Raw genomic sequence first — 16,406 nt, forward strand, 5'->3', positions numbered from 1 at the left:
CCCTCTTTGCATTACACGTGCCATGCTCTAACAAATTGAGCAACCGCTGCGCTGTTTTCCCATCCACTTCCTTTGTTATTTATGTTTTACTACTAGAAATAACCCTTGGAGTGTTACCCAGATGAAATTCATACGTGCAGCGCCCTCCGCAGAGGCCTATTGTAAGTAGTAGGAGCACAGAAAAGCACTAATAAAATAAATGCTAAATTATTTCGCGATGTCGCTTTGGTATGTCATAACGACTCCATTAGACAGTGAGGTACTGGTTTAGGCTAGGTGGTAACAATGCATGATAAATGTTATTTGCCCACCACTCGAAACGAGGACTAGGAAGCGACAGACACGAGCGCAATCAACAAAACTGTCTTCCACAGGTGCATTGCAATAGTGCTATTGCGAATGCACTTGTACAAGTCCGTTTTGTTGATTGCGCTCGTGTCCGCCGTTTCCTAGTTATCATTAGGCAGACTGCGAAATGATTTCTTTTTTTTTTCTTTCATTCGGGCAGTTCCAAAATTTATTTGGTGCCCGTTTTAATTGAGTGCTGTAGCTCTGCCCTGGAGTTCGCTAGCGTTGTCCCGGAATAATGATTCTTCGAGTGCAGTACTGCGCATACAAGTCTATCGTTGATTTCGGCTATGGCCTTAAGTCGCTTAAGGTCTCTTAAGTCTCTTAACGCCCTTAAGAGTTATCTGAACAAGAACAGAACGGCACGATTATGCGCACAAGCCACTCTAAATTTTGTTCTAGGGATTTTGGAAGGTACCACTGAGCGTAAATATTCTGGCCTCTTATATTAGAATTCCATAGGAAAATAAAAATATAATTTGCTATCAAGCCACGTAATGACGCGCAAGAGCGATCGTGAGTGGTCGATATGATCGCTGTCGTTTAGCCGGCGGGTGGCGAGCCAAGTAATCTGTCAGAGGCGTCCGCCCACCTGACACGCGGCACCTTCGATTACCTGTGCGTCCAAGTGGATGACCTAGATGAAATCGTAAAGCCACCAACTGTTCGATAATTATCCTGCTGTTTTTGGAGCACGTTGCAGCTCATTCGGAGGTGAAGTGTGTACTGCAGACTTAATTCAGCAGCCAAGACCCTGAGGGTATAAATCTGACATGTTGCTTCTTTATCGTTTTTTTCTTCCTCTTTTTTTTGTTTCTTTTTTCGGACGCACCTTCGCAGATGCCGTAATGAGGCGCGCTATATTTACGGCCTCAGACTCACCGAGACGCCTGGTCAACGTCAGGAGGAGCAACCGAGGTGCCAGCTCAGGCTGTACGTCTCGTTTCCGCTAATTACTACACAGCCTAATATCACCGAACCGTTCCCGTCACTGGATCGTTAGCGAGCTCGTCACGTTAATGCAGAGTCAGAGCTTCAGCAACCATCGGTAGGCTGCCAACGTGCATGGGTTATTCCGTGGCCAGTGACAGGCAGTACATCACCCTGTGTGATAACGTAGAAAAAGTTAATTCCTTAGCGTATGGTGGCCGCTAAGCTTAACGTAAATCGCCGCTCGCTTCTGGGAAGCTATTTTTAGCAAGAAAGAGATCTGACAACTTTGGACTCCGTTGCTTAAGACGATTTTGTGAACTTCTTCGGCGCAGCTCGGCTTGGAGCCTGCACATCGTATGAAGTGTACTTCGTCAGAGAGCTTACCGCAAGACTACTGTAGTCCTGTGTGAGGCGCTTTCGTCTTCTCAAGTTTGATCTCATCGCGTTGCTATCTGTGGTAGAATAGCCAACCTAGATGACGTCTATTGGTGTGCTTCATTCGTTGCTGTGTGTGCAACGTACATTCTTTGTTTCGTTTATCGTGCCGTTACTGTACAGACAGTGAGCGTTCTCGCTCTTCGTGCTCTCCTTACTTTTCTAGAATTAACTAACTTAGGTCCACGTTTGTAATTCAGACACTATTTCTTCTATTTAACATTCTTTAGCAGCGTGACCTGCAGTGACCAGTCCTAATGTGTAGGACTAGTACTGTGTGTCCTACTTTATTCTTCAAGATTTGTCATCTTCCTCTTTCTTTCCTCTTTCCTCCCCTCCTTCCCATCTTCTACTTCAATGTTTCTGTCTCCTCCTTTCTGAAGAGTAGGCAGGCATTGTGCCCCTTCCGGTGGCAGTTGCCAGGCTGCTCCTCGCTTTCCCTTTCCTGTCAAATCCATATATGTTTTCAAAACAATAATAATAATAAATAATAATAATAATAATAAACGGTAAGGGATATATATATATATATATATATATATACAGGAAACTGCATGAAGTACCCTAAGATTGCTGATCAAATAAATATTCTGGCAGAAGCCATCACAGGACGTCTGTCTACGTTAATGCGATTAGCATTGAAGCGTAGTGATACGCCGTGTTGCTGCCTAAGAGAGATGTTTTGTATGAGACGTGCGTGCAGCATGGCTCCTCCGTCACGCTTTCCTCTGGACATGTTGTGCCATCTAGTGGGGGCGGCGCGAACTTCGCGCTTGACGCGTGTGTGAATATATATTCAGACAAGATTGTAAGGGTACGTACGATGCGGGTTTGATTTCACCCTGCACCGGAGTGACCCGAGTTTGCATGAAGAAATGTTAATTCAGGACCGGCAACATGCCTAGTGACACTACCATATTAACCCAAGCTTGTCACACAGTTGGTTTCAAACGCGGTTCCCTCAGCACAGCAGCAGAATGCCCCCACCAGAGCATCGCCTACCAAGGGACCCAACTTGGCCGGCAAGCGGTTAGAAAAACATTAGTAACTTCTTGGTGAGGGCTAGCTGGTTCATCTTTAGAACTATGTTATAACAGTGTGGCTGAAAAAGGAACACAGACAAATATAACACAACAAGCGCTTGTTCTGTGGTATTTGTTTTTCTCTGTGTCCGTGGGCCCTATAACGTAAAACTATTCCAATCTCTTTTATTCCAATTTCCTGACGTCAAACTTACGTAACCAGTGACGCAAGCATCAGGCGGTAACCCACAGCTTGTTTGACAAGTCCAATCACAAGTGCTTCTTGCTCCGAAGGCTCAGAAGAAGCGAGAAGCACGCTCAAGTGGAGAGAGGTTCGATGGGGCCGAGCTAGCGCAGTAAAAGTAGATAGCCGGATGAGGAGGGTGGTGCCGGTGTCTGCAATTAGTTCGCTTCCCCTTACTTGTCTTGCGGTGACTGGTCGAAAATCGCGGCGGCGTGCAACGAAAGGTTAAAAGTGCTGTTAAAACGGATCCTCCACAAAGTAGGATTGGCAGAGTGATATCGTTTAGGTGCGAAAGGTCTCGATAACCTTATGCTTCCCGCCAAATATTTTATTATAAGCAAAGAAATGCATGCTCCCCAGCAGCTCCGACTTACCAGTGCCACAGCCATCGGTGGGGAGCCATCTTCTATTCCTTTGGGACGGGGCAGTGACGGGCTATTCAGAAAACACTTTCAGCTTTGTTCGGCATATTAATGCGTCTTTAACGGGTACACGTCACTTTGACGTAGGGAGTTTTCCGGATTTTGTGACGTCGCGTGAAAGACAGTCAAAGTGGGTGTAACCCGAAAACGTTTGACATTACCAATTCCATGACCATTAGCATGACCAATAGCAATTCGTCAAACTACACCCCGTTTCGGTAATGGTGAAAAAGGCTTCGAATCAGAAATAGTTATTTTTTTTGTTCAGCGTAATCATACATAATCACTGCGCACATATCATACCAGAAGGGGCGTTTTCGCGGTTTTTGCGACGTCGCGTGACAGACAGGCGCAGTGCGTGGTGGCTCGAGCATTTTTTTATCAATCGTGGAGGGCTTATGGCAAAATTGGAATAGAAAAGTTTGGGTAGCTTTACGTTATAGCTCCCTTGTATAGTTCTAAAGTTAGACAAACTGAAATGAAGGGAGACATCGGAAACTGCCCGAAATATCCTAAGAATCCCAATCGCAGTAAAGAAACCCGGGCAATCACGTAGCGGAAGAGGTGACACAGCCCCCATCGAAATCGAAGCATGACGATTATTCATCAGCAATGTGTACTTGACAGACTGCTCGGCTTAATTCACCTTTTCTTAGTTGATGCTAATCACGCTAGCATAGCTTCTTTCCTTCTTTCTTACCGCCTTTTTTTGCACCTCGATTCGCGCAATTTTAACACCTAATAAGAATGGCACAATGAGCAAGTTCCAGCCACACCATTGTATAAACTAAGGTTTGCACGCGGGCTACATCTGAATTGTCTTACATTTCGCATCGTGCGTCAAGATCTGGAAGACTCGAGTGCCCTCGAAGGCGCATTGCCAGCTTCTTGCATTTGCTTTTTCATGCGCGAAAACAGAGCAGCAGTGACCATATTCTCTCCGCACCTTGGCTGGTCTTTCTCGCGTAGTCTTGGTAGTTTTGCACCTGTATTTAAGGCCCATTTGATGGTCATCTTTCTAGTCCTGCACAGGCTGCCATCAAATGTGACGACGTCTCCTGTCTACCCAGACTTACTGTCCGTGTGCTCAGTGTTTACTGCGACAAGAGGCTATTGCGGGCATTTTATTCTGGTCCCTCCACATTTACAGACATTTCACTTAACGTGGGTGCCGGGTCACTGCTCATTACAGCTAAATAAAATGGCAGGTACACTTGCCGAAACATCCCTGCATGACCCAGTAAAAATTCTTTCTTGCCGGTTACGGTGTACGTCTCTTCATGAAGGTGCAGAAACCTGCGTTTTATTCATTCTATTTCTAAACAAACTATACTATCGAATTCATACTTGTAGCATCTGCAGCTCTCCTGGAATCATCAATGGTGTCCCTCAAGGTAATGCAAAGTCACATTCAGAATTATGCAATGTCGCATTCGGAATTTAAATTCTCATTTGCACAGGGCTCGTCTGACGCAATGTCCTCCCTGTTATTTGCGTAATGAAACGGAGACAATTGATTATTTCCCCTTTGTTCTGTTGTCGATTCTCGCCCAAAATAAAGAAGTACTTCTCGAGGCTCCGTTTCGCCAACTTAGATTTCTAGTGATTTCGCCAACTAGCCTTTCTATTGGGACCTCTGAGCTGAGCTTCAGCCACGTAGACGTTTGCTATGCAACGAGTGAAATTTTATTTGCAACACAAAGAGTTGACAGCGCTAATCTTACAGAACCCCTTTTTGTTATTCCAAGAAATTCTAAACCAAATTCTGAGTTTTCTTTTTTCCCTTCTCATTCACATTCAAGCAATCATACAAAGTTTATCTTCTGTTTCTTTTCGTTAACTCGTTTATTGCTCTTTATTTAATGATTTATTCTTATTTCATGTTAGACGCACCGCCTAATTATTGCGCAATGGGCATGCGCCGCAGTATGAATACCATCAGCAGCAGCAGCAGCAGCAGCAGCAGCGTCGCGGCGCGTGGTCTCGCGTCTCTCGTCTGGCCCCAGCTCGCGACTCAAGCACCCACTGGTTGAATTTCTGTGCGAGACAAAACGAATTGCAGGTTAGAGAGAGAGAGAGAGAGAGCGCGAAGGGAAAAGAGGAAAGGCAGGGAGGTTAACCAGACTGAGTCCAGTTTGCTACCCTACACGTGGGGAGGGGAATGGGGAGTGAAAGTGAATTCCATGTTAGAATTCTTCAAAATTGTTATAATGTTCACAAAATTCACAAGAATATCTAGATAAAAAATGATTCATACCTGTGACAGTAGATAGATTAAATCCAAATTACAAGATACGTACTTCTTTTCACCCTAACTTATTCAGAAAATAAATGCTAACACTTCAGCGCCCGATTCATGACCAATCCCCAAGCGTGGGTTGCGCCATTTCACTTGGGAACAAGAACAACAATTCGGATATCGCCATTTGCAGCTCCCGATGGTCTTCAGAACGACGTCCTTCCATCATCTCCCCAGTGCCTTCTCTCTGCCGTCTCTCGCTACCAGCCTAGCAGCTACTTGACTGGCAGCCTAGTCAGGCTGCTAGGCTGGTAGCCTAGCAGCTACCAGCCTAGCAGCCTGACTACTTCGGTCGGGCTTGACACACAGCTCTGCGTGCCGCCCCAAGCACGTTTCGCTCCAGACTTCGGCGCTTTGTCGGGACAGCTTCCCGGTGTTCCCCCTATAGACCTTTCACGCAGAGTCTTCTCATAGGTCAACTGCGAACACAGTCGCGTCACGTGGGGAGAATGGGTTACGAGGTGAGCCAGACGTTTTTTTTCTCTCTGTTGCTAGTGCAGCCATAACCTCCCCCTTATTTGGGAGGCGTCCAGCTTGCGAAATTTATCACCTGTACTGGCACTTTCAATCAGCGCGCTTATTTCGTGGCATCTCGCTTTCGAAGGCCCCCGGTTAGAGACACGAAGATTTTTAGCGTGCCTCATTCTTTAGTTTTTCTTTCTTCGTAGCAACCAGTCGTTGCAGTTTTGTCGGTCAGTTGCATTAGGGGAAGACATCGTTGATACCCTGAGTAGATGCCGCTCTTTGGCTTTATTAATAATGATATTTGCTAGAGCTTGGAGGGTTTTTTTTTCTCAAGTACAAAAATGACAAGAGAGTAAGAGTTGCAAGGTTTACCCTTCTTTCCTCCCTTTATTTTTTGTTTGCGCCTTCCTCCTCGCACGACCCGGGTCGCGGCGCGCGTCGCGCTGACAGCCGCAGGTTGAGAAGGAGCCTGCGTTCACAAGCAACGAGCAAAAAAGCCGGTGTGCCAATGTCGTGCTGCTGCTGCTGCTGCTGCTGCTGCTGCTGCCGCCGCCGCCGCCGCCGCCGCCGCCGTCGTCGTCGTCGTCGTCGTCGTCGTCGTCGTCGTCGTCGTCGGATCGTGCGCGACGACATCACCGTGGCCTTTGGGACTATAGCGCGTATACCCGGCCTACACCTGTCAATATTACTCCTGCCACCCGTAAATGTACGCCCGCGGCCGTAATATTCCCGGGGAATCTGTCTGCCCTAAAAAAGGACGCTGGGCAGCGAACAGCATCTCGGAGACCTGCCGGCGAACGTAGAGCCACAGCACCATGACGTCACGATTGCACGGCTTGTTGAGAGCTTTATTCCCTATATAGACTCGTAGGCGGGTTGCGTTGCACGTACGAAATGACCAACCCGGAGACTTCGCACATGTACCGCCTGTCCCGTTTCTCTTTACGAATAACTTTTCTGAAGGATGAAACTGCCTCTGGCAGACGGCACATATGTGCCGCTTAGGTAACGGTGCAGCCGTGAAATATGCTCAATTTGGGACCCATACGCTCGTTGCAATGGCAAAAAGAGAAAATCGGTCAACTTCGGCAATTTTTCTGGTGCCGAATTTACTAACCGCTAAGGCAGCGCGCTCTAAAAATGATTGATTTCTTAAACTTCTTTGGCACGCTCGCACAGCGAGCCTAATTGACAAGAGAAATTTTTTTCGCGATGCCCACAATGTCGTTCTCGTCCACTACCGCTTTGCCTTAAAGAGACACTAAAGAAAAACAGTAAATCAGTTTAAAATAAGTATTCGTGAAGCACTCTACTTTCATTAATTTTACGGTAATAGATTATTTATTTAAGAAATGCTGGCAGAACTTTCACTTCTTTCGCCGGAACTTCAGGACCAGCTTGTGAGTGTCACAAATTGCAAAGTACTTTTTTTTTGCATTTCGGTCATTGTGGTTCAGTGAGAGTTCTTGAAACTTCATAAGTGCTTCCTAAGTTTGGTCTGTGCTTCTTTTAGAGCACAATGCAGTTCATTGTTGCTGAAATAATTTACTAGGTCCTAGCAGTCGGCACTAAAATTCATTAGAATAGTAGCTTGGGCTTGTTTGTTTTCAATCTTGGTGTTAACAGCGCAAAACATTGAAGGGACACGAGACGAGAAGACGACATCACAATAAGCGCTGACTTTCAACACCCTGTTGTTGAAACAGGGTGTGAGACCGGGCTAGTTGGCATTCCATGCTGAAGTGATTAGCGCGAGAGTGGACGCGGGACACTAAAAAGGCGACAACGACAAGCGCAAACTGCCAACTGGTGTTTATCGCAATAAGGTATGTATATATACGCTCGTGCACTTGATCGTAATCAGTTACAATCGTGCAAGTCAACATGGTGATCACAAATGTCTTCTTCTCTTTGGAATAACCGAAATAATAGCAGGCAAGGCGCAAGAAAACACTAGGCTCATCACTCAGGCAGCGGCCATCACAGAAGGCAACTGCGTTAGCAAATCATCCCCTATAGCATTGACTGCTAAATAATTTGCATTCCTGGGGTCTGTATGTGGGAGGCCGCCTTAGGCCGTGGCGCAGCCATGGCGCCGCCATGGCGCCCTTTTGTTTATTTGTGATGATCATGTTGACTTGCACGATTGTAACTGATTATGATCAAGTGCGCGAGAACATATATGCATACCTTTTGTAGTAAACACCAGTTGGAAGTTTGCGCTTGTCCTTGTCGCCTTTTTAGTGTACCGTGTCCACTCTTGCCCTAGTCGCTTCAGCATGTTGTTGAAAGAAAAAAAAAAGAAAAAAGAACATCGGACCATCAAAGCAAGCGAAGTTTCGAGTTATTCGCTGCTCTCGCATGAAAATAGAGTCTGGAAATAGAGGCATGGAGATACTGACAACCATTGCTTGAGATTGTCGTTAAAATCGCATTCCGCTATATATCGAGAACATATAAAAGGATGTTAGCGGCGACACTTTGCTACTATAACATACGACACATGATCGCCTCACTTGATCGCTAAGTGGTGTACGTAAGTCAGCTTCTATTAGATGCACTTTTATTATTCTGTCACATCGCATCTGTTACGCTTAAGATGCCATTAGGCTCTCTTTAATACGAGGTAAGGAAAGTTAATGCTTTGAAGGGGAGCTGCAGTGTCGCGGCAAATAATGCACGGCTGAGAGCGGCGATTTCCGGCGTTTTTTGTTGTATGACGACACGGATAAGTGCTCTGGCACTTGAGCGTGCATAAGAGACACGCCCTTCCTCGCACTTGTTCGCGCTGTGGTGCTTAATGTTCTCCTAGCGAGGCACAAAAATCGTTGCGTAGTGCGCCATGCTGGAAGCTTCTCTGTCGACCCAGCCAGAAAGCTATACTAGGAAATTCTGCCTTACCTTGACTTATAACAGTGGCAGCGTCAGAAAAGAAAATTCGAGAGAAATTAGAAAAAAGAAGGGACGCGTATATCTTGTGGTGTGAATAATTCATCAGATCCCAAAGTACCGGTGGCGTGGCGCATGCTTTTGATAAACATAAATGATTTCTTCTGGCTGGGACCGCACTTGCCGCTTTCTCCCCGAAGCCGGGGCCCAATCGCTATCGCGAAAAAAGAAAATGTGCAAAAACCATCGACCATGGTTTGTCAATGGAAACAACATCCGAAAACGTCTAGACAGGCACTCGCTTTATTAAAGGAATGATGCGCTTGGTGACGCATATTCGTTGCAGTGAGGATATTTACGCAGCGTTTATTCTTTCATTGCGTAATTCCGCAGAGAACACGTCCAATCACCGGTATAACGGCAGCGGTGGTAGTACATGTGCCTATACAAATACGCTGCTTCGTTGCGTGTGTCGTCTCCAGCAGCGCGAGCACATCTGCGGAATGCGACGGCCGTCCTCCTCTCCTGTTTCCCCTACAAGGGGAGAGGGAGCAGGAAGAGGAGGGCTGTACTTCCCGAGCGCTCTATCCGGGCATCCAAACCTTCGTGAGCCGCAGAGCTCTGAAGTTAATGGCTATTTGCCTGTGAACCACGAACGTCTCTTCAACGTCTATAAATGATCCTGACGTCAACTTCTTGAAGCCACGTACATGTTACGTCTGGAATACGCGCGGTTTTTATATGAAGCGTAGCTCTATATAGGAGGTACTATCTACATGATTATTAGGCTACCAGACTACGTACTGCGGATGTACATAGGATATAATTTGAGCACCAATTGGTAGGTGTACATGCAGTGGTGGTGCACACGGTTTTAACAGTGTCATCTAAAGTTCTGCCACACACACACACACACACACACACACACACACACACATATATATATATATATATATATATATATATATATATATATATATATATATATATATATATATATATATATATATATATATATATATGTATATATATATATAGTTGAAGAATAAGTGTTTGTGCAACTGGTAAAATATTACCTACAAAATTTACAAAGTAAACCTACAAAATTTCATCTTCGTAACACGGTTATAGCGCATTCCAGCCTTACACTAATATCCGAAAAAAATGTAACAATCATCCAGCAGAGACATTTGTATACCATCTTTTCAACGTAAAGAAAGATGGCTTTTGACAGTAACACCAACGTTATTGACACGTAAACTAGGGCAATATCCACCTCTATTGGAGGTCTTGAATCTCCAACTGGTACATCTAATGTACCTCAAGGCAACGTTCGTGGTTTATAGGGAGGTTGCGCGAAGGCACGGGCCATTTTTATTGGCGCCATTGTGTCGGCGCTAAAAGTCTGACGATGACCATCGACCGCCACGAAAACGAGCGAAAGAGCCAAAAAACGTTCTTAGCTTTACTAAAGCTACTATATCCATCGGTTGTCGGCCCTTTAAGCCCATTCAACAGAGATCTCAACAAAAACTGCCAAAATCTCCAATCTCGTACTTAGCAAGGCCAGAATTTCCACAAAGAATTGTAGGACTAAGCGGCAGCTCGGGGCTGAGGCTCCCAAGTTCATTGTGAAGTTTTCCAGTCTAGCGCAACTCGAACAGCGACACAAACGAAGAACAGGGAACCACGCACTTAGCGCTAACTTCCAAGAGCGTTTAGCTTCCGGAAAACATTGCCGGAAGTTAGCACTGTGTGTTCTCTGCTTTTCCTTTCTCAATGTAGTTCTAGTTGCGCTACATTAAATGCCTTCGTGATTACATGGCAAGAAGTCCAAATCGCAAAATGCTAGCTCTTGATCACTTCGGTGTTCAAATTCTTGCGGTCCTTTTGCCGCACCGAAAAACACAGTGCCGACTTTCTTTTTGCGTGTGTGAGTTGATCACAGCGAAATTGAGCCCCGGCACATAAATCTGTCTCCAACCTTTTCCTGTGGATATGGCCGGATTCGACGTCACCCATCAAATCTTATAGTCAACATGCGTATATCAAAGCGGATGCGAGTCCATATAGCTGGTGAGATCTTCTTCCGAAGCATGTTTTTGAATGGAACCAGCGACCGTCTTTCATGACTTTATGCTCGCGGCCCATAGCTGTCGCTTTTATTTATGAGGTGCTATCGTACTAGAGAATGCAGATTTGTTAGGCCTGGGAAAGTGGACGTGCAGATAAATCTGGTTGGCGGCTCTTTCTGCTATACCACAGGCCGGGTAGTTCCGGGTGAAACAGACGGAGAAGGCGGGGACGGAGGGAGGCTGTGGTTGGCAGAGGGTTAAGTGCATTCACAGGAAACTGAGAAATATGTAGCCGTAGGCTGGATTTTGGGGGGGGGGGGGGGAGGATGTTACCACAAAGACGTGCGATTTGGTTTCGGACACAAGATTTTTTGTTGTTGTTTCGTTCGAAACCTTCAAAACTGACGCAACAGTTCTGCGGAAACCGGCAAGGTAGAGAGAAGTAATCAATAACGGGAAAGTCCTACATCCACCCAAACGTAGCTAAGTGCTACAAAGGAAATCCATACAGGTTCTTCAAAAGAAAAGCCTTCCATTTGAAGAAAAGTTCGCCCTGGTCCGGGAGTCGAACCCGGGACCACCGCCTTTCCGGGGCAGCCGCTCTACCATCTGAGCTAACCAGGCGGCTAGCAGATAGCAGGCGAAGTCGAATTTATCAACCACTCAGAAGCAAAAGCAATTGCCGTTGCTTCTGAGTAGAGGGAACAGCAAAGTAGCTCTGTTATATCCGTGTCTTCAATTTCATCAGTATTTAATGTTATTTATTACGATGAGCCAATACGCCGAACAACTTGTCTTTTTAGGGAACAACTACGGTAGTCGCGACTAGCAGTTTTTTTTTTTTTAATCGGTTGCGCGTCTCGGTAAATACGAAAACTTCGCACAGAGACGCCCAATGGCTCGTGTCTATGTGTGCGACAATGAGGCTCAATCTACCCTTTCTTTTTCATTTACAAAATATGGCTGCCCTATCACAATGATTCGCACCATAGTTGTGGATTAGCCCGATGTAGACACGGTGAATAATATTTTTAATCTGCACATTTTCAGCAATAACTGACCCCTATTCGTTTACGTTAAATAATTGTAAAGCCAGCGCTGTGTATGATGTTCTTGTTGTGTCTGAAAGTAGGATGGGCGTTTACAAAATGGGGACACAAGAAACGCGGGACGTAATTTCTGCATGCTGAAAACGTGATCCCTGGCGCCGCACTTGTCAGCTTTAGCGCAGACGAGAAAGGAGAAACATTCATACTCGCGCTATCATTACCATTATCTAGAGTTAAGTGCGTGGATTATCTTTGAAAGTTGAGAATGTGCGCCCCTTACGAAAATATTACCACGTTTGAAGAAGAGTGCATGCATATACTGTCGAATCACCAGCTTTGGGCGGCATGGTCGCTGCCGGGATCAAAACCCGAAGCGTTCTCTACCGAAAACCGGGAAATGCCGTTTATTTTGCGATCGTTTTCAAAATTATTTTTGTTGTGTAATCTTTATTTGATTCGTGGATGGCCATATCCGTCGACTCAATCACTTGGATATGGGCCACACGTCGAGTTAAAGAACATGTGCTGTTGAGCTCGCGCTGTTTCCGAAGTGAGCCGATATGCTGGGTTAGCTAGCGCGGAGGAACATAAGTTCTCCCTACAGCACATAGAAGCTGGTCCAACTTTGAGTGCTGTGATCTATGCAACTGCGATAATCGAGGGGGGGGGGGGGCAGTGTTGGATTTCGTGATATGCGGATACACTGACGCAATATAACTATTTAACAAGATGTCTCTAATGAAGAATGTTTGGCTAGCTACTGCAGGGCACATTTGCTACTCGCTACATTGTAGCCGGTGATTTCGCAAGCCCACCCACACGCTTGCCATCGGCACTTCTATTCGTTTACAACGACAGCGACTAATACGGCAATTCGAGGCGCGCTCGTATGCCATCACCGCCACCGTCGCCGTTGTCGCGCTATCACTGTATCGACGGTGAATGCGCGGCCCGTTCACGGAGGTTTAATTGGGACGCACCATCACGCTCTAAGCTCTAACGGCTCTGTGGCGTCTCCGTGTCAGTATGCTGCTTTCCACTGCTGACGTGAAAGGTGCGCAAGCGGACAATGCAGCGTTTCCGGTGAGAAGCTGTGGGAAAAGCACACCGTATACACTGGTCTGGGAGTGTGGTAAACGTCCAGCGCAAACTTTCAAACTCTCCCATAGTGCGCTGACAAACGGCCGATATGGGCGGCACTTCGACTTCTGTTCTCAGGTCTGTTACGACTTCGGCTACAACTTCTTATCGGCGAGAGGGATCCGGATATCGAGCGACATTGGCCTTTTCCCTGCGCCATACTGTACCCCGATGGTGATGGGGTCCGCTAAAGGGTCGTCTTTCCTTCTTCCAATGTGTGTTCCCTTTCTCCTCTGCTTCTCGCCCGCCACCTTCTCTCCTTCACTATGTGCGGCAACTTATATTTTGCCTTGCACATTCGGTTGGCCATGGGGTGCGCCTCGCCGCAGATCCGGCACTTGGGCGTGCACTCGTGTTCGATGCTCGGGTTCCTCGATCCGCAGGCCGGGCATAATTTGGTCTCCGGTCTTGGGCATACGTCGGGTCGGTGGCCGACCTTGCCGCACTCTTTGCAAAAGTCAATCTGTTTCCGGTACAATGACACTCTTATCATGATGCTATTGAAGTAAGCCCATGTGGGGACTCTGTTTCCCTCATACAGCAATATCACGGTGGTCGTACTGCCGAGCCGCTTGGCGTATGTTAAAGAGTGGTTTCTCGAGTTCACCAGAGCGTGCATGAGCTGGTCTTGCGTATACTTCAGGGTAATGTTGCGGATAATGCCTTTTACCATTTGCTCGGGCGCCGAAACGTACGCGTTGGTCTCGTGCCTCTTTCCGTTGATCGTCAAAACCTTGATCTTAGCGATTTTCGTCGCAGTTGTCTCGTCTGGTGTGCTTTTCACCAGGATATTTTGCATGGCAATGGGACAGATCGTGATCATCTCGTCGTCGCCCACTACCGCTTCTTTGCGTATCGCCTCGTCGAGACTCGTTCCGCACGTGTTCCTTATATTCAGCCCGTCTTTCGGTCGAACAATTATCTTGATATCATCCCTGGGTAGTCTGGGCATCCTACCTGCTCGTAGAACTTTGTTCACTACGCTTCGGCCGCCTCGGGGCATCGGGCTTCGCGAGCGGGTGTCGTCCTTTCCCGCGATCTGGGTAGCGTTCGTGCGGTGCCTTCTTCTGTGTGTAACTTCGATCCAACCGTCCGCAACGCCTTCAGCGTCTTCTCCCACGGAAACGCGTTTTGCGTCGTTGGGTCCATTGTCCGGGGTCTCCCCAGTTCCTGCCTCGTCTATATCCATCTCGGTGGTATTTCGTTCAATCCCCGAGTTCAACGAAGGATGCGCCAGGCCCAACCGTCGTTAGGCCTGGCCGCGCTCACACGGGACTCGTGCGATTTTCGTGCCGTAAAAACTCGCAAAGCTCACGCAAAAAGTTCGTATCCCTGGGTTCGTGATGGCTTGATCTTTCAGATGATGTGCCGCTTTCGGATGTAGGACTCAAAAAAACTGCGGAAACACTCATAAAGCGATAGAGCCGAGAAGCTTCCTCTCCCACTGGCGACTTCTTCCTCCCCCCAACGTTTTCAGCTTTCGCTGAACACCTGTAAACAACGAAACAAAATCACGTAAGATGTAAATTGACAAATCGAATTTGTCCGCTTTGAATGATCTAATAGATGCCGTTTACAGAACCACCATATCTGTTCTTGATGCAGAGCTATGAATTTCTAAACTTCATACTTCTATTTTTTTCAGACTGTCGAATATTTGAGAATTGTTCTAACAATATTGAAGCCCTAAATCGAAATTCCGCTGCCAATAGTCACTAGAACTTAACTTCGTCTATCAAATGCGATAAATTTCATTAAAGTCGGTGCAGGGGTTATCTCAGAAAAACGTTTTTTTCGTTTTACATGTATTTGAATAGGCTGCGACGGAGTTGGGCGCGAGCTAAAGCTTCCTCTTAAGGGCGTAGGGCCAGTTAGGTTAGAATAGATTAGGCCCCATGTCTCTTGAAGGCCCTCCCAAGGCACCTTTCTAATTTTTTTTTTTACGTATGCAGTGTTGCAAGTCTATAGCTCCATTATGTTCTTTACCAAAATACTGTTACATTACATTACATTACACTCTTGGTCCCGAAAGTCTATCGCGTCGTGAAATTTGAAAAGTTATGTTTTACCCATGTAAGGTAAACATTTGTGGGGTGATAATGGCTCAAAAACGGGTGCATTTTACAGACGAAGAAAGTTAAATTCCGATCGCATTTACGCCAAAGCCAAGCGATATCAGCGTGCTGTATGTTCAGATGTGGAGGGCGGCATACCGCAACTACTTCTGTCATACTTACGAGTCTATGGTTTCTTGCTTGTTTTAGAAACAACGTTTGCAGCTTTGGTGTTTCCTCAGGCATCCGAGACAGGAGGGGCTCAGATTTATTGTGTCCCAAACAAAAAATACGCGCGTGAAAATGTGCACGAGAGTAGCCGTCAGGTGAGCGGAAAACGCGTACCGAATTGAGTCACGTTTGACCCGTGGCTTCTTCGATTCGGGCCCTCTCGGCGCTCTGGCAGTGTTAGTGTCGTTATAGTAAGTTAGAAATGCATCTGTAGCCACCGCCCCCCCCCCCCCCCCAACCCCCGAAGCCCCACACTCACGCTCGAGGAAATTCAATCACTGTAGATCCTGGAAGAATAATTATGCGTGATTTATAATGTCCAGTATGTTTGAAGTGTGCATGCAGCGACATATGAAAACGGCACCATTTTTTTTTACCACTGGGTTTTCGAGAAAACTTACAGTATACTTTGTGTGGCACAATTTTATCATGTATTCGACCTGAAAAGGTCGTGAGGCGCATTGCAAATGCCACGTACAACACTGCAGTCCAGAATTTAAAGATATGGTGCAATGAATAACCACGCGATTTGATGGCTCCGCATAAAGTGTTAGGTGAACAAAAGGTAATCTTCGTAATCTTGTGAGATGCCAACTTTTGTTACGTCCATAAGAGCCTGTCTACATGTAGACACCGTTTGACGAAACATCGGGTTTCTCAGGGTTGTGAGAGACCGGTTGCAAGCTTAGAAAAAAAAAATTGTAAAGTGTAATTTTCTACTTGAATGATTTGGTTGATGTTAGCTGGAGTACCCTAATGCTTTTGCCTGAACTGATGGCTCGTTCGTGGTCAAATTTAGT

The 16,406-nt window shown here is 46.3% G+C and overlaps 1 long non-coding RNA gene across 1 annotated transcript in view; it reads right to left on the reverse strand.

The window, feature by feature from the left end:
• Positions 1-3,070: 3,070 nt before the first annotated feature.
• The window catches only part of LOC139059033 (uncharacterized), a 31,144-nt gene continuing 17,808 nt past the window's right edge, over positions 3,071-16,406 (reverse strand). The window contains exons 2-3 of the long non-coding RNA XR_011513819.1: positions 5,341-5,441; positions 3,071-3,173 (exon numbers count right to left, since the gene is read on the reverse strand). This is a non-coding gene — a long non-coding RNA (uncharacterized lncRNA). The remainder of the gene's footprint in view (positions 3,174-5,340; positions 5,442-16,406) is intronic.

The sequence above is a fragment of the Dermacentor albipictus genome, chromosome 1 (assembly GCF_038994185.2).
Source record: "Dermacentor albipictus isolate Rhodes 1998 colony chromosome 1, USDA_Dalb.pri_finalv2, whole genome shotgun sequence".
NCBI lineage: Eukaryota > Metazoa > Arthropoda > Arachnida > Ixodida > Ixodidae > Dermacentor > Dermacentor albipictus.